This window comes from Arachis hypogaea, chromosome 19 (genome assembly GCF_003086295.3).
Source record: "Arachis hypogaea cultivar Tifrunner chromosome 19, arahy.Tifrunner.gnm2.J5K5, whole genome shotgun sequence".
Taxonomy (NCBI): Eukaryota; Viridiplantae; Streptophyta; class Magnoliopsida; order Fabales; family Fabaceae; genus Arachis; species Arachis hypogaea.
In genome coordinates, this window is record NC_092054.1 from 122,689,138 (window position 1) to 122,713,932 (window position 24,795).

Genomic DNA, 24,795 nt, shown 5'->3' on the forward strand with positions numbered 1-24,795 from the left:
ATTACTTTTAGTAGCCATATAAATTTTGAGAAATGGTCACAAAAAATTATAACTTAGGGGCCATTAAAAATTTTTTATTGACAATTGTATAATTGCTACAAAAAGTTATAATTTTAGCGGCCATTAAAAGATCTTTATTGACAATTGTATATGAAGACCTGGTTAATTAACGGCTAATTAACCCATAAATGAGAATTTATTCTAGAAAGCCAAAAATATTATTTTTATGGCTAAATGTGATAGAGGAGTTTGAGACGAGAATTTCGGTACCAATTTTATAGGAATCGGACCAAAATTGGACCGAATGGGCCAAACCGGGCCAACCGGATCCAAAGTGGCCCATGGCCCAACTAAACTAAACCAAAATCCTAGTTTTCAGCACTCTCTCTCCTCACAACACACAAACACACGCTGAAATGGTGGAGAGGAAGGAAGAACACTCTCTCAAGTTCTTTCTCTCACTTGATCTTCAAACCACCATAACTTTTGATCTAGAGCTCCGATCGCCGCACCGTTTGTGGCCACGCGTTCACCGCGGAGAGCTCTACAAAACTCATACAATCAATCTTTAGGTGAGCCACATTTTGCTCTTCGAATTTCCAGCTTTGATTTCGAGTTTCATGAGCAAAAATGTTAAGATTTTGGGCTCTTTGATGTTATAGGACCAACTCTCTTGAAGAAAAGGTTAATCTTGTCTCCTTGAATCTTGGGTAAGGTAAGATATCTCAAACCCTAGTGAGAATGTTGAACTTGTGTTTTGGGTATTGAGCTCTTGTGTTTTGGTATGATATTGTGGCTTAGGTTGTGTATATGTGAATATTAGAGCTTGATTGGTGATTTTGGAAAGCTTGGAGAGAGTTTTATGTGATAAAATCTGTTCTTGGAGGTGTTGGACCTTGAGAGCTTGTGAACAAGTGGTTTGAAAGTGCTCCGGTTGAGCTTGGGAAATCGGCTAAGGTATGGTTCGGTTTCTCGTATCTAATATGTAATGTGGTAGGAAAACTTAGGCTAGAGGCCCTAAGATATGCATTGAATTGTGATGTGTTGAATGGTTGAGCTATATGATGTGATCATATATGTGATTATGAATATTGATGCCTTGATTGTGTGATATATGAGAAATGCATGTCGTGATATATGCTTGATGAATGATGAGGTTGAATTGGTGGGTGGTACCATGTTGATGGTGAGTATGATGTTGATTATGTATAATGATGGTTGATTGGAAATGATATTATTGGAAATTGGGATAAGGAAGGATATATGACATGATATTGTGTTTGTCCTTTAGCCATTTGATTGAGAAGTGTTAAAATGTTGGATGGTGATTTTGGGAATTTTGGGTAAAGGGTCAATGTGTGAGTTGAGGAGGCTTGATGTTGATTTTGGTATATTTTGATTGATTTCAAAAAGGGTTGAAATTGGCATGTTTTGATTGATTTTGAAAGAGTTGAAATGGCTTGTTTGAAAATGGCACTTTGTGATTTTGTATGAAAACATGATTTTTAGGCACACTTTGATGGGAATTTTTAGCAGATTGGGGGTCAAATCTGTGAATTCTGCAGCTTTTAACTTAGAAATTTTTAGCAGAATGACCCTCCGCGCGTAGGCGCACTTGGCGCGTCGCGCCGTTCTTCAGAAGCACCATCCACGCGTGCGCGTGGTGTGCGCGGGCGCGTCGATGCGCTGCACCAATGCCCAGTCATTTTCCTGAGAGTTGTGCCAGTTTTGTGCCTGGGGTCAAAGACCGCGCACGCGTGCTGACCTGCGCCGTTTGGATATTTTTCAACCCGCGCGTTCGCGCGTATGACGCTTGCGCTCGATGAGTTTTTGGCCATCCACGCGTGCGCGTGGAGTGCGCTACGCGTGGCCCTGTTTTCATCCCAAAGTTGATTTTGAGTTTTAAAACCAAATTTCATACTTCTAAGCCTCCGATCTCACCACTTATGTCTTGAATCATTATGATATGCCTAGCATGAGAAAACGGCTAGTGAATGTGGTAACTTGCGAGTGAAGCAAGGGAAAATGGATGATCATTGAGGATCAAAGATGATTATGTGAGATGCGGTGGATGGCGGTGAAGTGCTTGTTATGCCATGGGCCGAAGGCCATACTTGTTAATGAATTGGCTGGTTATGGATTTAACCGTGAGCCGGATGGCTAGATTATTGCGTGTTACGGCGGAGCCATGATTATGGCTAAGTATAAATGCATATATGCTGTTGAATGAATTGTGAATGTTTGCACTTCCACCATCGGAGATGAGGGTTTCCCTGGGAGGTAGCAGTGGCTAGCCACCACGTGCCCCAGGTTGAGACTTGAAGCTCTGTTGACCCTATGTCGTAAGTGTGGCCGGGCACTGTGAAAGTCCCGGATGAGCTCGCCCCCGTAAATATTCACCAGTGAGGGTGATGGATATGGATCATGATTATGATCAAGTTTATGATGAGTATAACTCGAGTTGGGGATGCGCGACAGAGGGACAGTCCAATGGTTAGCTACCAGGACTTGTCGGGTTGGCTCTATAACCGACAGATGATATCATCAGCCACTAAGGACATGCATGCATCATGATCATACTACATGAATTGTTTGAGATTGCCTATTTGACTGCATATTATTTGCTAATTGTCTAAATGTCTTATCTGTTCCTATTTGTAAATCTCTTGTCTGATATAATTGTGTTTGCTATATTATACTCCTGCTGGTGGTTGGGAAGTCTGAAGGAATTGGAAAGGAAGTATTAGTTAGACTGAAGGATCTTTAGTCAGTTGCCACTTACGGTTTAGTTTGTTTATAAGCTTTGATATTATCTGGAGGAAGTTCTAGGATTGCCTTCGGCTTTCCTCTATTATTATGTATTATATATGTGGAAGCTGTTACCGTGTTGGGACCTCTGGTTCTCACCCATGCGGATTTTGTGGTTTTCAGATGTAGGACGCGAGGCTTCTTGTTGAGGCATGATGGAGACTTCTGGATTAGCGAAGATCCTTTGTTCTTGGGACTCTGTTTTGGGTTATATATCTTGTTTAGATACTTTTATCTCCATTAAATAATACAAACTGTGATGACTCCTCTTATAGGAGGTTTTGGAGAATAGGTTTCTGTATTTGTGTCCCTTTGGGCTTTCCTTGGGGTTTTCCTTATTTTATTATATGTATATATTGCTATGCTCGGACCGGTTATCTTCGTGGCCGGATTTTGAGTCTTGATATTCCTGTTTTTGACACTCCTTTGTACATATATGATCTCGCGTTAGCTTATCCCTGTTCGTTACGTTATCGATCGGAATGTTGCGCGTTCGAGTTACGGTCTTTGTTTACCCCTTTTTCTATAAAGGCTCCTAGTTATAATCAATCATTCATACTACTATACGTACTAAATTTTTGTTTTAGAGGTCGTAATACCTTGCCATCTCTGAATTATGACTTAAGCATAAGACTCTGTATGGTAGGGTGTTACATTATGGTATCAGAGCAGTTCGTTCCTGTAGAGCCTGAGGAATGGACTGACTATGCTTCTGTGTATTCTCTGTATATGTGTCATGTGCTGTTAGTATATCTGCTTGATATAATTGGCATAAACGTTCATGAGCATACATTTGGGACTTTGAAGCACTAGACTTCCGATATTGAGACTGATCAACTTAATATCGATTGTTTGGTGTGTATAGGAACCAGATGGCGCCTCGTGGACGCGGTAGAGGTCGTGGGAGGAGTCGTAATAATGCTCGTGCACCGGAGAATAACCCTAATGACCCGGTGAACTTTATGACTGCGCTGGAGAACATGGCTGCTGCTATGCAAGCCACTGCTGAGGCTCTTGGTCAACAAATGAAAATCCATGGTAATGACGGAGGTGGAGTTCAGGGCCCGATGACACTGGCGAACTTTTTGAAGGTTAATCCCCCGAAGTTCAAGGGAACTACTAGCCCGACTGAGGCCGATACATGGTTTCAGGCTATGGAACGAGCACTGCAAGCGCAGGTGGTACCTGAAGGGCAGCGTGTGGAGTTCGCTACCTATTTGCTCCCTAGTGAAGCGTCGCATTGGTGGCAGGGTATCCGACGCCTCCTGCAGCAGGGTGATGATTATATCACCTGGGACGTCTTCCAAGAGGAGTTCTATAAGAAGTACTTTCCGACTTCTGCCAGGACAGCCAAGGAGCTTGAATTGTTGCAGCTGAAGCAGGGTACTATGTCCGTATCTGAGTATACTGACAAGTTTGAGGAGCTGTTCAGATTCTCTCGTATGTGTCAAGGGACTCCGGTGGAATATGAGGAATGGAAGTGTGTTAAGTACGAAGGAGGACTCCGGAGCGATATTTTCAGTTCAGTGGGACCAATGGAGATTAGGACTTTCTCCGAATTGGTGAACAAGTGTAGGGTTGCTGAGGAGTGTGTGAAGAGGGCAACCACTGAGAAAAGAAGTCACAAAGGATCATTCCCACAGAACCGAGGGAAGAGCTTTGCACCTAGAGGTCCGTCTTTCAAGAGTGGAGGTTCTTTTAGGAGGCCCAACAACAATAACTCCCAAGGGAAAAGGTTTGGGAAGCAGCCTCAGAATGATCAAGCTTGTACTAGATGTGGGAGTCACCAACCAGGAGCACCATGCAAGGCCGGATGGGGTTTGTGCTACAATTGTGGAAAGGCGGGGCACAAAGCCGCCAGTTGTCCGGAGAAGCAGAAACAAGGTGCTGGGAAAGTACAACAGACTGGTCGGGTGTTCACCACCTCAGCTATAGGCGCCGAGAGATCTGAGACACTCATTCGAGGTAACTGTGAAATGGCTGGTCAAACTTTAAATGCTTTATTTGATTCGGGAGCATCGCATTCATTCATTGCATTTGAGAAAGCCCATGAGTTAGGATTGAAGATCGTAACCTTAGGTTATGACTTAAAAGTGTATAATGCTACCCATGAAGCCATGGTAACTAGGCTAGGATGCCCGAAAGTTTCGTTTAGGTTCAAGCAGCGTGATTTTGTCCATAATTTAATCTGCTTACCGATGATCGGTCTTGACCTTATCTTGGGATTGGACTGGTTATCTGAGAACCATGTCCTGCTTGATTGTTCTACAAAATCGGTGTACTTTATGCCGGAAGATACAGAAGGGCCGGTTGTGGTGAATAATTATTACTTGAATTCGATGATGGTGAACTGTTCTGGATTCGAATGTCAGGGTATCCTGTTGTTAACCGCTGGTGTTTCGGGTGATGATCAGAGGTTGGATCAGATTGCGGTAGTGTGTGAGTTTCGGAAGTGTTTCCCGATGATATTGAGGAATTTCCACCTAACCGAGAGGTCGAGTTTGCTATTGAATTGGTGCCTGGGACGGGACCAATCTCAAGTGCTCCTTATAGAATGTCACCATTAGAGATGGCCGAGCTAAAGTCTTAGTTAGAGGAATTGCTGGGTAAGAACTTTATCCGACCAAGTGTTTCCCCGTGGGGTGCTCCAGTGTTACTGGTAAAGAAGAAAGATGGAAGTATGCGACTCTGTGTGGATTACAGGCAGCTGAACAAGGTCACCATAAAGAATAAGTACCCATTGCCAAGGATTGATGATCTCATGGATCAGTTACAAGGAGCTGGGGTTTTCTCTAAGATCGATTTGCGATCCGGTTATCACCAGATAAGTGTGAGGGGTGAGGATATCCCTAAGACCGCTTTCAGGACTCGTTATGGTCATTACGAGTATACTGTAATGTCTTTTGGGTTGACGAACGCTCCTGCAGTGTTTATGGATTACATGAATAGAGTGTTCCGTCCGTTTATGGATAAATTCGTTGTTGTCTTCATTGACGACATACTAATTTACTCCAAGACTGAAGAAGAGCATGCGGAACACTTGAGGATCGTGTTGCAAATTCTAAAGGAGAAGAAACTCTATGCGAAACTGTCTAAGTGTGAGTTCTGGAAGAGTGAGGTGAAGTTTTTGGGTCACGTGGTGAGTAAGAAAGGAATAGCCGTAGATCCAACTAAGGTGGAGGCTGTGATGGATTGGAAGCAACCAACCACAGTAACTGAGATAAGGAGTTTTCTGGGTTTAGCTGGCTATTACCGAAGGTTCATCAAGGGCTTTTTGCAATTAGCCTTGCCGTTGACAAAGTTAACCCGCAAAGACACTCCTTTTGTTTGGACTCCTGAGTGCGAGGAGAGCTTTCATACATTGAAGAAAAAGTTGACCACTGCACCTGTGTTAGTGTTACCTGAGCCAAACGAGCCTTTTGAGGTGTACTGTGATGCCTCATTAAAGGGTCTAGGATGCGTGCTGATGCAGCATCATAATGTGGTGGCGTATGCCTCACGACAGTTGAGACCTCATGAAGTTAGTTACCCTACGCACGATCTGGAACTCGCTGCGGTTGTGTTTGCCTTGAAGGTGTGGAGGCATTATCTCTATGGGGTTAAGTTCCAAGTCTTCTCCGATCACAAGAGCTTGAAATATCTCTTTGATCAGAAAGAGCTTAATATGAGGCAAAGGAGGTGGATGGAATTATTAAAAGACTATGACTTTGAGTTGAATTACCATCCGGGAAAGGCAAATGTAGTGGCGGATGTGTTAAGTCGAAAGTCGTTATATGCGGCTTGGATGATGCTTCAAGAGGAGAAGTTGCTCAAGGGATTCGAGAGTCTAAAAATTAGAGTTCGAGAAGTATCTGGAACCTTGTGTTTGAGCCGATTAGAAATCTCGAGTGACTTTAAGTCCGAACTCCTAAAAGATCATGAAAATGATGAAGCGTTATGGAAGGTGTTACCGACTATCGAGTAAGGAAAACAGTGCAGAGTGTCGGAAGAAAAAGATGGGTTATGGAGATTCAAGGGTAGAATCATTGTGCCGGATGTTGGTACTTTGAGGCAAGATATCTTAAAGGAGGCACACAAAAGCGGATTCTCCATTCACCCGGGGAGTACTAAGATATACCATGATTTAAAGGCGATGTTTTGGTAGCCAGGTATGAAGCATGATGTGGCGGAATATGTTTCAAAGTGCTTAACTTGTCAAAAGGTAAAGATTGAACATCAAAGACCTTCCGGGATGTTGCAACCTTTAGAGGTTCCGCAATGGAAATGGGAAAGTATTGCAATGGACTTTGTGTCGGGATTGCCAAGGACTAGGACTGGTTTTGATGCTATCCGGGTGATTGTGGACCGATTGACGAAGTCAGCTCACTTTTTGCCCATTCGGATGACTTACACCCTTGAGGATCTAGCACGGTTATACATAAAGGAAATTGTGAGACTTCATGGTGTACCTGCTACTATAATCTCTGATAGAGATCCTCGTTTCACTTCGAGGTTCTGGGGTGCATTTTAGAAAGCTTTTGGAACCCGATTAAGCTTGAGTACAGCGTACCATCCTCAAACAGATGGTCAATCCGAGAGGACGATCCAAACCCTAGAGGATATGTTGAGAGCTTGTATTTTGGACCAACCGACGAGTTGGGATCGGTATATGCCGTTAGTGGAGTTTGCATACAATAATAGTTACCATGCGAGCATCGGAATGGCTCCGTATGAGGCAATGTATGGGAGGAAATGTCAATCTCCGCTATGTTGGTATGAAGCTGGAGAGAAAGGCTTGTTGGGGCCGGAGATGATAGCTGAGACCACTGAACAAGTTAAAAAAATCCGAGATAGGATGCTTATGGCGCAGAGTCGCCAAAAGAGCTACGCCGATCAGAGGCGGAAGCCCTTGGAATTTGAGGAAGGGATCATGTTTTCCTGAAGGTTACTCCGACCACAGGAGTAGGTAGGGCGATTAAAGCAAAGAAGTTGAATCCTCGATACATTGGTCCATTTCAGATCCTGAAGAGGATTGGACTGGTGGCGTATCGGATGGCTCTACCACCTCATCTTTCGAACCTGCATGACGTATTTCACATGTCGCAGCTTTGGAAGCACACTCCTGATGCTAGCCATGTGTTAGAACCTGAATCGGTTCAATTAAGGGAAGATTTGACGCTTCCAGTGGCTCCAGTTAGAATTGACGATACTAGTATCAAACGATTGCGTGGAAAAGAGGTTTCATTAGTCAAAGTGGCTTGGAGTCGAGGCGGTGTTGAGGAACACACTTGGGAACTTGAATCGGAGATGCGAACGGATTATCCGCACTTATTCTCAGGTAATTGAATTTGAATTTTGTGGGCAAAATTCCCAATTAGGTGGGTAGAATGTAAGACCCGGTTAATTAACGGCTAATTAACCCATAAAATGAGAATTTATTCTAGAAAGCCAAAAATGTTATTTTTATAGCTAAATGTGATAGAGGAGATTGAGACGAGAATTTCGGTACCAATTTTATAGAAATCGGACCAAGATTGGACCGAACGGGCTAAACCGGACCAACCGGACCCAAAGTGGGCCCTTGGCCCAACTAAACTAAACCAAAACCCTAGTTTTCAGCACTCTCTCTCCTCACAACACTCTCATTCACGCTGAAATGGAGGCCATGGAGGGAAGAACACTCTCTCAAGTTCTCTCCCTTGGTTGATCTTCAAACCACCATAACTTTTGATCTAGAGCTCCGATTGCCGCACCGTTTGCGGCCACGCGTTCACCGCGGAGAGCTCTACAAAACCCATACAATCAATCTTGACATAAGCCACGTTTTGCTCTTCGAATTTCCAGCCTTGATTTCGAGTTTCATGAGCAAAAATGTTGAGATTTTGGGCTCTTTGATGTTATAGGATCCAACTCTCTTGAAGGAGAAGGTTAATTTTGTCTTCTTGGACCTTGGGTGTGGTAAGATTCTCAACCCTAGTGTAAATTGTTGTTCTATGATGTTTGGGTATTGAGATGTTGTGTATGGATATGATGATTGTGGCTTAGATTGTGTATATGTGAATATTGGAGCTTGATTGGTGATTTTGTAAAGCTTGGGAGAGGGTTTTGTGTGATAAAATCTGTTCTTGGAGGTGTTGATACCTTGAGGGCTTGTGGACAAGTGGTTTAGAAGTGCTCCGGTTGAGCGTGGGAAATCGGCTAAGGTATGGTTTCGGTTTCTCGTATCTAATACGTAATGTGGTAGGAAATACTTAGGCTAGAGGCCCTAAGATAGGCATTGAATTGATGATGTTGTTGAATGATTGAGATATATGATGTGATCATATATGTGATTATGAATATTGATGCCTTGATTGTGTGATATATGAGAAAATGCATGTTGTGATATATGCTTGATGAATGATTGAGGTTGAATTGATGGGTGGTACCATGTTGATGGTGAGTATGATGATGATTATGTATAATGATGGTTGATTGGAAATGATGATTATGTATATTGTGTTTGTCCTTTAGCCATTTGATTGAGAAGTGTTAAAATGGTTGGATGTGGTTTTGGAAATTTTGGTAAAGTGTCAATGTGTGAGTTGAGGATGGCTTGTTGTTGATTTTGGTACATTTTGAATGATGTCAAAGAAAAGGGTTGAAATTGGCATGTTTTGATTGATTTTGAAAAGAGTTGAAAGTGGCTTGTTTTGAAAATGGCACTTTGTGGTTTTGTATGAAAATATGGTTTTTGGGCATACTTTGACGGGACATAACCTGGACTACGGATCTCTGATTTGTGCCAAATCTGTTTAGAAATGAAATTGGATCCGGGATGTCCATGCCGTTTGAAGAACGGGTGAAAAATGATTTAAAATGAGAGAGTTATGACCGTCGGAAGATTGGGGGTTGAATCTGTGAATTCTGCAGCTTTTAACTTAGAAAATTTTTAGTAGAATAACCCTCCGCGCGTAGGCGCACTTGGAGCGTGCGTGCCATTCTTCTAAGAAGCACCATCCACGCGTGCACGTGGTGTGCGCGGGCGCGTCGATGCGCTGCGCCATATGCCCAGCTATTTTCCAGAGAGTTGTGCCAGAATTGTGCCAGTTTTGTGCCTGGGCGCAAGAGCACCCACGCGCACGCGTGGCTGACGCTTGCGCGCCGTTTGGATATTTTTCAACCCACGCGTTCGCGCGTATGATGCTTGCGCGTCGATGAGTTTTTGGCCATCCGCGCGTGCGCATGGAGTGCGCGTACGCGTGGCCCTGTTTTCATCCCAAAGTTGATTTTTGAGTTTTAAAAACCAAATTTCATACTTCTAAGCCTCCGATCTCACCACTTATGTCTTAAATCATTATGATATGCCTAGCATGAGAAAAACGGCTAGTGAATGTGGTAACTTGCGAGTGAAGCAAGGGAAAATGGATGATCATTGAGGATCAAAGATGATTATGTGAGATGCGGTGGATGGCGGTGGAAGTGCTTGTTATGCCATGGGCCGAAGGGCCATACTTGTTAATGAATTGGCTGGTTATGGATTTAACCGTGAGCCGGATGGCTAGATTATTGCCGTGTTACGGCGGAGCCATGATTATGGCTAAGTATAAATGCATATATGCTGTTGAATGAATTGTGAATGTTTGCACTTCCACCATCGGAGATGAGGGTTTCCCTGGGAGGAAGCAGTGGCTAGCCACCACGTGCCCCAGGTTGAGACTCGAAGCTCTGTTGACCCTATGTCGTAAGTGTGGCCGGGCACTGTGAAAGTCCCGGATGAGCTCGCCCCCGTAAATATTCACCAGTGAGGGTGATGGATATGGATCATGATTATGATCAAGTTTATGATGAGTATAACTCGAGTTGGGGATGCGCGACAGAGGGACAGTCCAATGGTTAGCTACCAGGACTTGTCGGGTTGGCTCTATAACCGACAGATGATATCATCAGCCACTAGGGACAGGCATGCATCATGAGCATACTACATGAATTATTTGAGATTGCCTATTTGACTGCATATTACTTGCTAATTGTCTAAATGCCTTATCTGTTCCTATTTGTAAATCTCTTGTCTGATATAATTGTGTTTGCTATATTATACTCCTGCTGGTGGTTGGGAGGTCTGAAGGAATTGGAAAGAGAAGTATTAGTTAGACTGAAGGATCTTTAGTCAGTTGCCACTTACGGTTTAGTTTGTTTATAAGCTTTGATATTATCTGGAGGAAGTTCTAGGATTGCCTTCGGCTTTCCTCTATTATTATGTATTATATATGTGGAAGCTGTTACCATGCTGGGGACCTCTGGTTCTCACCCATGCGGATTTTGTGGTTTTTAGATGCAGGACGCGAGGCTTCTCGTTGAGGCATGCTGGAGACTTCTGGATTAGCGAAGATCCTTTGTTCTCGGGACTCTGTTTTGGGTTATATATCTTGTTTAGATACTTTTATCTCCATTAAATAATACAAACTGTGATAACTCCTCTTATAGGAGGTTTTGGAGAATAAGTTTCTGTATTTGTGTCCTTTTGGGCTTTCCTTGGGGTTTTCCTTATTTTATTATATGTATATATTGCGATGCTCGGACCGGTTATCTTCGCGGCTGGATTTTGAGTCTTGATATTCCTGTTTTTGACACTCCTTTGTACATATATGATCTCGCGTTAGCTTATCCCTGTTCGTTACGTTATCGATCGGAATGTTGCGCGTTCGAGTTACGGTCTTTGTTTACCCCTTTTTCTATAAAGGCTCCTAGTTATAATCAATCATTCATACTACTATACGTACTAAATTTTTGTTTTAGAGGTCGTAATACCTTGCCATCTCTGAATTATGACTTAAGCATAAGACTCTGTATGGTTGGGTGTTACACTTGTTGTGACTTGCTTGTACATTGAATTGAATCTCTTGCTTGCACTACTTGTTTGTGAGTGTATTAAAGTGATTACGAGTTGACATTTGATTGAGGATTAATATGTGGCTGAGAGACAGAAAATGTGACTAATTTTATATTTAAGTTTTGTTTTGAGTTAAGAGATTTTAAAAGGAGGTAATTAATTATCTAAAGTAGAACCAAGAGTATTTTCAAAGGGTTTGTTAAAAATATTTTTTTATTGAGTTTAAGTTAATTATTTGCATTTTATTCCATTACTTTTACGGCATTCTCATTCCCTACTAAGAAGCAAGCAAGAGATTCAATTCAATATACAAGCAAGTCACAACAAGACAAACAGTACAAACACAAAGTAATAAGACAAGCAAGCGCAATCAACTGCAAATGTGCAAACAACATGATGCATGTCTATCCCTAACGCAGGCCATGAGCTCATGTGTCGGTTGCCTACCCGCTCCCGACATTACCCAGGCACAAATCCCAGGTATGGCTTTCCAGATGCATACAGTGTGCTTATAAGTCGTACGGAAAATTAATTTTTAAAATCTCATTATTTCTGGTATGGCTTTTGCTTCTTTCTTTGATACCTTGAGTTATTTTTGTAATGATACATCTGATAATCTGTAGAGTTTTTTGCATCACCTAGTGTTACTGTGTGAACGTAAATAATGTGAAAGCATGCATTGCCTACCCGCTCCCGACATTACCCGGGCACAAGTCCCAGATATGGCTTTTCAGATGCATCAGTGTGCTTATAAGTCGTACGGCTAGGCCGCATCAGTGTGACTTTCCAAATCAATAAGCGTACATCTGGAAAACAGTTCTCAGTGTGTGGGCGTCCCCACTTTACATTTGGCACTAAGGCCCAAACAATGTCACATCTGTTCTCCTGTGGCAGACACTTCATTAATTAATATATTCTTTAAATCTTTGTTCTCTGCTCTCCTGTGGCAGAGATTTCTTTTCTTAATAAACTGAGCTCAAATCTTTACTTAAAACAAAATCTCTCCTTAAAAGATTGAGTTTAAAACATTATATTTTTCTTAATAAATCAAACTTTAAAATAGAGTAAATCTTTTCTTAACTAAATATATTTTAAATAATTTAATTTTCCAAAACCAAATCTTTTAAAATAACTTTTCAAATAAAACCTCAGATTTTATAAAATTTTGGCGGCATTTTCTCTAAAATTCGGTCTAAACCACCCTTACGGGTTCCCCATTCCTCAACAATTCACCAGCCTTTTTCTCAACAATTCTCAAATCAGTGAAATTCTTAATAATCAGAAAACAGTCACATTCACAGCAATAATCCATACTCAATAACATTACTATTATTAATATATATATATATATATATATATATATATATTTGCAATTATCCAATTAACTTTGTAGGTATTCTAAATTAAAAATGTTTATCTTTAAAAATAAATCCCCTACCTCCGTATGAAATCAAAGTCAACGAAAATTCTGGAGGAGCTTTTTGACCCAGCTGCTGAAGAAAAAAACGTCAGAAATCATCTGTGCTTCCTAGAACTCCAGTTGGTCGAAGTCAAGAGGAAGGAGAGCTACGTCACCATCAACTTCTACCAGACAAAAGTAACGCCAACGTGTAGAGGAGGAGGATACGAACACTTTTACCGGATTAAATTTTTTATTGGGATTACGAATCGGGAGAAATCGAAGGTGGAAAGCCAAAGAAGTCGCGGTTTCCCTTCCTCACCCACGATCTCTCTTTTTCTTATTTTCCTTAAGCTTGGTTCGGTGGTAAAATGAAAGGAACAAAGGTGATTGATGATGATTCCTCCAAGTGTTATTAGTTATTAAACGAATGAGGTATATGTGTCATGATCACATACATACATATATAGCCACGTTGCTTCTTTTAATTTTCTTTGATTTTTCTTAATGGCCTTTGCCAAATATAAATTAGACTAAGAAAATAATAATAATAATAATAATAATAATAATAATAATAATAATAATAATAATAATAATAATAATAATAATAATAAAAATCAATTTAAACTTTGTCTATTAAAATTAATAATAGACAAGTTGTAACGACCCAATTTCCAGTAAGTCATGATCATACCAGAAATCAAGTGTCACCAACTTGTTCACATGAAACCTTTACTATGTATTATTAAGCCTGTAATCGGGTTAGCGTACTATCGAGTTTTGGATAAACTTTTATAAGAAAACTTGCAAGGACAACTAATTAAACATACACAAGCATAAGCATACAGGTATTGTCGTACATATATATATATATATATATATATATATATATATATATATATATATATATATATATATATATATATATATATCCTGAGTTAGCATACAACCCTTCAGAAATACTACTATGTACAACCCAACACTCCGGGCCCTGGTCCATATAGAAAATCCCTAAACTGGCATCCGAACTAGCCTAGTCCACTATGTACACCCTACTCTCTCAGTGAGTCTGACCAAAAGTGAGAGATTAACACAAAGGCTAGGCTAAGTTGTAACAAGCGTCCCCTTAAACTTGGGCGGATTTACCTTCAGAAAGGTTGCCAGTGTCATAGGGTTATCGTGGTTTCCGGCACCTTCATTATCATTACCGTCTCCACCACGCTCACCATTGCGTCCTCCGTTACGATCTCCGTTCCTCTCCCCTAAACGGTCAATTGCTCGCGTAGTAGCAGTTTTCGTTTCACGCACAGCCTCAGCCATGGTGTTCATTGCAGCTATAAAAGCATCTGCACCCCTCGTCGGTTCCTCTGCATGGTTTGCACCACGCCTACCACGTCCTCGTCCCCGTGCAGCCATCAAGATTCTGTGCACACCCAACATGTAATATTAAGGTGATCAGTCTTAACATTTCAGGAAAAGTGTGAATAGTCTCTAAGATGGAAACACAGTGACAATCATGCAATTCATATCACAACAATATCCTATGTGCATAAGACACAACTCAGAGAATGCAATGAAGCATGATTCAGTCCATATCCCCAGGCTTTAATAGGAACGAACTGCTCTGATACCAAGTTGTAACATGTGTCATGGTTGCATAGATATATGTATACATATAAGCCACGACCTTTATTTCTCTTTTTCTTTCTAAAGAGTTCGGCTATAATGAATAAAAGTGATAAAAGAAAATGATGCTAATGAATGATAGTTTGTAGTGTGAAAGTATTATTAGGTGTCATGAGTATATATAAGTATAATAGCATGCAAGCCACGTTCTTTTCTTTCTTAGTCCCTTAATGACATTAGTTATATATAAATTCATACTTGTAAATGAGCCACATTTGGCTTTTCTTCATTCATGTTTTCTTAATGGCTTCGGCCAAAAGAAAGAAGTAACTAATAATAATAATAATAATAACTATAAAAGATTAACTTAATTTCGTAAGGGTGGTTTAGACCGAATTTTAGAGAAAATGTCGCCGAAATTTTATAAAATCTGAGGTTTTATTTGAAAAGTTATTTTAAAAGATTTGGTTTTGGAAAATTAAATTATTTAAAATATATTTAGTTAAGAAAAGATTTACTCTATTTTAAAGTTTGATTTATTAAGAAAAATATAATGTTTTAAACCCAATCTTTTAAGGAGAGATTTTGTTTTAAGTAAAGATTTGAGCTCAGTTTATTAAGAAAAGAAATCTCTGCCACAGGAGAGCAGAGAACAAAGATTTAAAGAATATATTAATTAATGAAGTGTCTGTCACAAGAGAACAGATGTGACATTGTTTGGGCCTTAGTGCCAAATGTAAAGTGGGATGCCCACACACTGAGAACTGTTTTCCAGATGTACGCCTATTGATTTGGAAAGTCACACTAATGCGGCCTAGCCGTACGACTTATAAGCACACTGATGCATCTGGAAAGCCATATCTGGGACTTGTGCCCGGGTAATGTCGGGAGCGGGTAGGCAACCGACACATGAGCTCATAACCTGCGTTACGGATAGACGTGCATCATGTTGTTTGCACATTTGCATTTGATTGCGCTTGCTTGTCTTATTACTTTGTGATTGTATTGTTTGTCTTGTTGTGACTTTCTTGTACATTGAATTGAATCTCTTGCTTGCACTACTTGTTTGTGAGTGTATTAAAGTGATTACAAGTTGACATTTGATTGAGGATTAATACGTGGCTGAGAGACAGAAAATGTGACTAATTTTATATTTAAGTTTTGTTTTGAGTTAAGAGATTTTAAAAGGAAGTAATTAATTATCTAAAGTAGAACCAAGAGTATTTTCAAAGGGTTTGTTAAAAATATTTTTTTATTGAGTTTAAGTTAATTTTTTGCATTTTATTCCATTACTTTTACGGCATTCTCATTCCCTTCTGAGAACGTGTGGTTTGTTCTCACCCCAAATCTTCCACCCTTTCAGTGACACAGGTTCAGAGACTCAGTAAGAAGTTGCAGACGATTCGTAGATTTAATTGTGATTCCTGATGTTTTTATATAGTTCCCTCGTCCTTGTTGCTTTAGGGTTTTTATTTTATCCAGAGGGATAGGTATTGTATTTGAGTTTTACATTGAATTTAATCGTATAACCTTTATTATTATTAGTAATTATGTGATTATTATTATTTGAAGATCATTTGCTATGTGATTTTAATACTAAAATCTATTTTCTGAAATTTTCTTATAAACTGAAACGCGATATCGATCTAAAGGCTCAATATTAAATAGTAAATAAGGAGAACAGGTTAGTAACTCCTTACTTTTGGTACGATCATGACGTGCTGAGAGTTGGGGTGTTACATTATGGTATCAGAGCCGTTCGTTCCCGTTAGAGCCTTGGAAATGGATTGACTATGCTTTACTGCATACTCTGAGTGTCTGTCATGCAATAGGACTTGTCTTAATGGAAAGAGTTTGAGTTTCAGATGCATGACTGTCTATTGATTAATGCCGTTAGTTTACCGTTGCATATCTGTTAATACTAAGTCTGGCCAACTTAATGTTGATGGTTTATGTATACGAGAAAGTTAACGGGTTATCATAGACAAAATAGAAGTAATAGGTAACGTGAATCGTGGGTTTTGGGAACGTTAGAGGTTAAGTTTTAGGGGTAAGCTTCGTTTCAACGTATAATCCTTACTTGTGCTAATGTAGCTTGAAGTCATCTCTTCCTTGACTGCTTGTAGTGAAATTCTTTGTTTCGAACTTCTTTCTTGAGATGTGTTTTGAATAACTCCCGACAATATCTTGTCATTCATAAGATATGATTTCTCTCACGTTTGAAAAATTGAACATGTTAAATCTTTCTGTTTTTTTTTTTTACATGTTTAAAAGGGAAGTTAGTATGAATCTTTTTCAATTTATATCAATTTTCGAGGACGAAAATTTTTATAAGTGAGGTAAGATGTAAGACCCCAAGTTTTCGAAAATTAAATAATTAGCTATCTAGGAGTTATTTTATTTGTCGAATTTTGTTTTTTTAAAAGAAAAATTATTTCTAACAAAAATAATTAAATAGAATTTTATAATTATTGAAGTTTAATTTAATTATAACTTATTTTATTAGTTTAAATTATGTATTAGAAACTATTTTAATAGACAAAGTTTAAATTGATTTTTATTATTATTATTATTATTTTCTTAGTCTAATTTATATTTGGCAAAGGCCATTAAGAAAAATCAAAGAAAATTAAAAGAAGCAAGGTGGCTATATATGTATGTATGTGATCATGACACATATACCTCATTCATTTAATAACTAATAACACTTGGAGGAATCATCATCAATCACCTTTGTTCCTTTCATTTTACCACCGAACCAAGCTTAAGGAAAATAAGAAAAAGAGAGATCGTGGGTGAGGAAGGAAACCGCGACTTCTTTGGCTTTCCACCTTCGATTTCTCCTGATTCGTAATCCCAATAAAAAATTTAATTCGGTAAAAGTGTTTGTATCCTCCTCCTCTACACGTTGGCGTTACTTTTGTCTGGTAGAAGTTGATGGTGACGTAGCTCTCCTTCCTCTTGACTTCGACCAACTGGAGTTCTAGGAAGCACAGATGATTTCTGACGTTTTCTTCTTCAGCAGCTCGGTCAAAAAGCTCCTCCAAAATTTTCGTTGACTTTGATTTCATACGGAGGTAGGGGATTTATTTTTAAAGATAAACGTTTTTAATTTAGAATGCCTACAAAGTTAATTGGATAATTGCAAATATATCTATATATATATATTAATAATAGTAATGTTATTGAGTATGGATTATTGCTGTAAATGTGACTGTTTTCTGATTATTAAGAATTTCACTGATTTGAGAATTGTTGAAAAAAAGGCTGGTGAATTGTTGAGGAATGGGGAACCCGTAAGGGTGGTTTAGACCGAATTTTAGAGAAAATGCCGCCGAAATTTTATAAAATCTGAGGTTTTGTTTGAAAAGTTATTTTAAAAGATTTGGTTTTGGAAAATTAAATTATTTAAAATATATTTAGTTAAGAAAAGATTTACTCTGTTTTAAAGTTTGATTTATTAAGAAAAATATAATGTTTTAAACCCCATCTTTTAAGGAGAGATTTTGTTTTAAGTAAAGATTTGAGCTCGGTTATTAAGAAAAGAAATCTCTGCCACAGGAGAGCAGAGAACAAAGATTTAAAGAATATATTAATTAATGAAGTGTCTGCCGCAGGAAAACAGATGTGACATTGTTTGGGCCTTAGTGCCAAATATAAAGTGGGGATGCCCACACACTGAGAACTGTTTTCCAGATGTACGCTTATTGATTTGGAAAGTTGTAACACCCTAACTCTCAGCACGTCATGATCGTACCAAAAGTAAGGAGTTACTAACCTGTTCTCCTTATTTACTATTTAATATTGAGCCTTTAGATCGATATCGCGTTTCAGTTTATAAGAAACTTTCAGAAAATAGATTTTAGTATTAAAATCACATAGCAAAAGATCTTCAAATAATAATAATCACATAATTACTAATAATAATAGAGGTTATACGATTAAATTCAATGTAAAACTCAAATACAATACCTATCCCTCTGGATAAAATAAAAACTCTAAAGCAGCAAGGACGAGGGAACTCTATAAAAACAACAGGAATCACAAGTAAATCTACGAATCGTCTGCAACTTCTTACTGAGTCTCCGAACCTGCGTCACTGAAAGGGTGGAAGATTTGGGGTGAGAACAAACCACACGTTCTCAGTAGGGAATGAGAATGCCGTAAAAGTAATTGAATAAAATGCAAATAATTAACTTAAACTCAATAAAAATATATTTTTAACAAACCCTTTGAAAATACTCTTGGTTCTACTTTAGATAATTAATTACCTCCTTTTAAAATCTCTTAACTCAAAACAAAACTTAAATATAAAATTAGTCACATTTTCTGTCTCTCAGCCACATATTAATCCTCAATCAAATGTCAACTCGTAATCACTTTAATACACTCACAAACAAGTAGTGCAAGCAAGAGATTCAATTCAATGTACAAGCAAGTCACAACAAGACAAACAATACAATCACAAAGTAATAAGACAAGCAAGCGCAATCAAATGCAAATGTGCAAACAACATGATGCATGTCTATCCCTAACGCAGGCCATGAGCTCATATGTCGGTTGCCTACCCGCTCCCGACATTACCCGGGCACAAGTCCCATATATGGCTTTCCAGATGCATCAGTGTGCTTATAAGTCATACGGCTAGGCCGCATCAGTGTGACTTTCCAAATCAATAAGCGTACATCTGGAAAACAGTTCTCAGTGTGTGGGCGTCCCCACTTTACATTTGGCACTAAGGCCTAAACAATGTCACATCTGTTCTCCTGTGGCAGACACTTCATTTATTAATATATTCTTTAAATCTTTGTTCTCTGCTCTCCTGTGGCAGAGATTTCTTTTCTTAATAAACCGAGCTCAAATCTTTACTTAAAACAAAATCTCTCCTTAAAAGATTGGGTTTAAAACATTATATTTTTCTTAATAAATCAAACTTTAAAATAGAGTAAATCTTTTCTTAACTAAATATATTTTAAATAATTTAATTTTCCAAAACCAAATCTTTTAAAATAACTTTTCAAATAAAACCTCAGATTTTATAAAATTTCGGCGGCATTTTCTCTAAAATTCGGTCTAAACCACCTTTACGGGTTCCCCATTCCTCAACAATTCACAGCCTTTTTCTCAACAATTCTCAAATCAGTGAAATTCTTAATAATCAGAAAACAGTCACATTCACAGCAATAATCCATACTCAATAATATTACTATTATTAATATATATATATATATATATATATATATATATATATATTTGCAATTATCCAAATAACTTTGTAGGCATTCTAAATTAAAAACGTTTATCTTTAAAAATAAATCCCCTACCTCCGTATGAAATCAAAGTCAACAAAAATTCTGGAGGAGCTTTTTGACCGAGCTGCTGAAGAAGTAAACGTCAGAAATCATCTGTGCTTCTTAGAACTCCAGTTGGTCGAAGTCAAGAGGAAGGAGAGCTACGTCACCATCAACTTCTACCAGACAAAAGTAACGCCAACGTGTAGAGGAGGAGGATACGAACACTTTTACCGGATTAAATTTTTTATTGGGATTACGAATCGGGAGAAATCAAAGGTGGAAAGCCAAAGAAGTCGCGGTTTCCCTTCCTCACCCACGATCTCTCTTTTTCTTATTTTCCTTAAGCATAGTTCGGTGGTAAAATGAAAGGAACAAAGGTGATTGATGATGATTCCTCCAAGTGTTATTAGTTATTAAACGAATGAGGTATATGTGTCATGATCACATACATACATATATAGCCACGTTGCTTCTTTTAATTTTCTTTGATTTTTCTTAATGGCCTTTGCCAAATATAAATTAGACTAAGAAAATAATAATAATAAATATCAATTTAAACTTTGTCTATTAAAATAGTTTTTAATACATAATTTAAACTAATAAAATAAGTTATAATTAAATTAAACTTCAACTATTATAAAATTCTATTTAATTATTTTTGTTAGAAATAATTTTTCTTTTAAAAAAACAAAATTCGACAAATAAAATAACTCCTAGATAGCTAATTATTTAATTTTCGAAAACTTGGGGTCTTACATTGTAAGACCCGGTTAATTAACGGCTAATTAACCCATATATGAGAATTTATTCTAGAAAGCCAAAAATGATATTTTTATGGCTTAATATGATAGAGGAAATTGAGACGAGAATTTCGGTACCAATTTTATAGAATTCGGACCAAGATTGGACCGAACGGGCCAAACCGGTCCAACCGGACCCAAAGTGGGCCCTTGGCCCAACATAACTAAACCAAAACCCTAGTTTTCAGCACTCTCTCTCTCCTCACACAACACCAAACACGCTGAAAAAGAGAGGAAATGGGGGAAGAACACTCTCTCAAACCTCTATCTCTCACTTGATCTTCAAACCACCATAACTTTTGATCTAGAGCTCCGATTGCCGCTCCGTTTGCGGCCACGCGTTCACCGCGGAGAGCTCTACAAAACCCATACAACTAATCTTGAGGTAAGCCACGTGTTTCTGTTCGAAATTCCAGCCCTTATTTTCGAGTTTCATGGGTAAAATGTTGAGATTTTGGGTTCTTTGATGTTATAGGACCCAACTCTCTTGAAAGAGAAGGTTAATCTTGTCTCCTTGGACCTTGGGTGTGGTAAGATTCTCAACCCTAGTGTGATTTTGTTGTTCTATGATGTTTGGGTTTTGAGATGTTGTGTATGAGTATGATGGTTGTGGCTTAGGTTGTGTATGTGTGGGTATTGGAGCTTGATTGGTGACTTTGAAAAGCTTGGAAAGGGTTTGGTGGTGAAAAATCTGTTCTTGGAGGTGTTGAGGCCTTGAGAGCTTGTGGATAAGTGGTTTGGAAGTGCTCCGGGGGAGCTTGGGAAAATCGGCTAAGGTATGGTTTCGGTTTCCCGTATCTAATATGTAATGTGGTAGGAAATACTTAGGCTAGAGGCCCTAAGATAGGCATTGAATTGTTGATGTTGTTGAATGATTGAGATATATGATGTGGTCATATATGTGATGATGATTATTAATGCCTTAGTGGTATGATGTATGAGAAATATGCATGTTGTGATATATATACTTGATGACTGGTTATGGTTGAATTGTGGGTTGAACCATGTTGATGGTGAGTATGATGTTGATTGTGTACAATAATAATTTATTGGAATTAGTGTTGTTGAGAATCGGCATGAGGAATAGTATATGATATGTCAATGTGTTTGAGTTTGAGCCACTTGGGTGAAGTGGGGTAAAATGATGAGATAGTGATTTTGGTAATTTGTGGTAATGTGTCAATGTGTGAGTTGAGGAGGCTTGATGTTGAATTTGATATATTTTGATTGATTTCAAAGAAACGGGATGAACTTGGCATGTTTTGATTGGTTTTGAAAAGAGTTGGAAATGGCTTGTTTTGAAATTGGCACTTTGTGGTTTTGTATGAAAATATGGTTTTTGGGCACACTTTGGCGGGACATAACTTGGACTACGGATCTCCGTTTTGTACCAAATCTGTTTAGAAATGAAATTGGATCCGGGATGTCCATGCCGTTCAAAGAACGGGTGAAAGACGATTTAAAATGAGGAAGTTATGTCCGTTGGAAGATTGGGGTTTAAATCTGTGAATTCTGCAGCTTTTAACTTAGAAAATTTTTAGCAGAATGACCCCTTGCGCGTGGGCGTACCTGGCGCGTACGTGCCGATCTTCCAGAAAGCGCCATCCACGCGTGCGCGTGATGTGCGCGGGCGCGCCGATTGTGCTGCACCCAATGCCCAGCCATTTTCCAGAGAGTTATGCCAGAACTGTGCCAGTGTTGTGCCTGGGGCACGAGAACACCCGCGCGTACGCGTGGTTGGCGCGTGCGCGTCGATTGGCAAATCTTTAATCCACGCGTTAGCGTGCATGACGCTTGCGCGTCGATGAGTTTTTGAGGCCATCCACGCGTGCGCGTGGAGTGCGCGTACGCGTGGCCCTGTTTTCATCCCAAAGTTGATTTTTGAGTTTTAAAAGCCAAATCTCATACTTCTAAGCCTCCGATCTCACCATTTATGTCTTAAATCATTATGACATGCCTAGCTATTAAAAAGGGGCTAGTGAATGAGGTAACTTGCGAGTGAAGCAAGGGAAAAATGAATGATCAATGAGGATCAAGATGATTATGTGAGATGCGGAGGATGGTGGTGGAAGTGCTTGTTAAGCCATGGGCCGAAAGGCTGTAATTGCTAATGAAACGGCTGGTTATGGATTTAACCATGAGCCGGAAAGGCTGTGTATAATATGAATATTGGCTGGTTCTGGACTGAACCGTGAGCCAGATGGCTGATATGGATGTTGATCCATGGATGAGAATTTATGCATGCTTATGCTGAATTATTGATAATTGAGATTTGCACTTCCACTATCAGAGGCACGAGATCCCTGGGAGGAAGCAGTGGCTAGCCACCACGTGCTCCAGGTGGAGGCTCGAGACTCTGTTGACCCTATGTCGTAAGTGTGGCCGGGCACTGTGAAAGACCCGGATGAGCTCGCCCCCGAAATATTCACCAGTGAGGGTGATGGATATGGATCATGTTTATGATCAAGTTTATAACGAGTATAACTCGAGTTGGGGATGCGCGACAGAGGGACAGTCCAATGGTTAGCTACCAGGACTTGTCGGGTTGGCTCTATAACCGACAGATGATATCATCAGCCACTAGGGACAGGCATTCATCATATGCATACTATGTGAATTGTTTGAGATTGCCTATTTGACTGCATATTACTTGCTAATTGTCTAAATGTCTTAACTGCTCCTATTTGTATATTCTTTGTCTGATATAATTGTGTTTGCTATTATATACTCCTGCTGGTGGTTGGGAGGTTTGAAGGAATTGGAAAGGGAAGTATTAGTTAGACTGAAGAATCTTTAGTCAGATACCCTTATATGGTTTAGCTTGTTTATAAGCTTTGATATTATCTGGAGGAAGTTCTAGGATTGCCTTTGGCTTTCCTCTATTATTATGTATTATATATGTGGAAGCTGTTACCGTGCTGGGGACCTCTGGTTCTCACCCATGCGGATTTTGTGGTTTTCAGATGCAGGACGCGAGGCTTCTCGTTGAGGCATGCTGGAGACTTCTGGATTAGCGAAGATCCTTTGTTCTTGGGACTCTGTTTTGGTTTATATATCTTGTTTAGATACTTTTATCTCCATTAAATAATACAAACTGTGATGACTCCTTCTAGAGGAGATTTTGGAGAATAGGTTGTATGTATTTGTGTCCCTTTGGGTTTCCTTTGGGGTTTCCTTATTTTATTATATGTATATATTATTATGCTCGGACCGGTTATCTTCGCAGCCGGATTTTGAGTCTTGATATTCCCGTTTTTGACACTCTTTATATATATGATCTTGCGTTAGCTTATCCTTTGCTCGTTACGTTATCGATCGGAGTGTTGCGCATTCGAGTTACGGTTTTTGTTTACCCCTTTTTCTACAAAGGCTCCTAGTTATAATCAATTATTCATACTACTATACGTACTAAATTTTTGTTTTAGAGGTCGTAATACCTTGCCATCTCTGAATTATGACTTAAGCATAAGACTCTGTATGGTAGGGTGTTACATTATGGTATCAGAGCAGTTCGTTCCTATAGAGCCTGAGGGATGGACTGACTATGCTTCTGTGCATTCTCTGTGTGTGTGTTATGTGCTATTAGTATATCTGCTTGATATAATTGGCATAAACGTTCATGAGCATGCATTTGGGACTTTGAAGCACTAGACTTCCGATATTGAGACTGATCAACTTAATATCGATTGTTGGGTGTGTATAGGAACCAGATGGCGCCTCGTGGACGCGGTAGAGGTAGTGCGAGAGGTCGTACGAATGCTCGTGCACCGGAGAATTATCCTAATGACCCGGTGAACTTTATGGCTGCGTTGGAGAACATGGCTGCTGCTATGCAAGCCACTGCTGAGGCTCTTGGTCAACAGATGAACAACCATGGTAATGATGGAGGTGGAGTTCAGGGTCCGATGACCTTGGCAAACTTTTTGAAGGTTAATCCGCCTAAGTTCAAGGGAACTACTAGCCCGACTGAGGCTGATACATGGTTTCAGGCTATAGAGCGAGCATTACAAGCACAAG

The 24,795-nt window shown here is 39.3% G+C and overlaps 1 long non-coding RNA gene across 1 annotated transcript; it reads right to left on the reverse strand.

Annotated features, from left to right (window-relative positions):
- Positions 1 to 18,581: 18,581 nt before the first annotated feature.
- On the reverse strand, positions 18,582 to 20,340 carry LOC140182038 (uncharacterized). The gene is made up of 2 exons (XR_011877863.1): positions 20,009 to 20,340; positions 18,582 to 18,783 (listed from the first exon to the last, which is right to left on the reverse strand). It is a non-coding gene; the product is annotated as an uncharacterized lncRNA (long non-coding RNA).
- Positions 20,341 to 24,795: the final 4,455 nt, after the last annotated feature.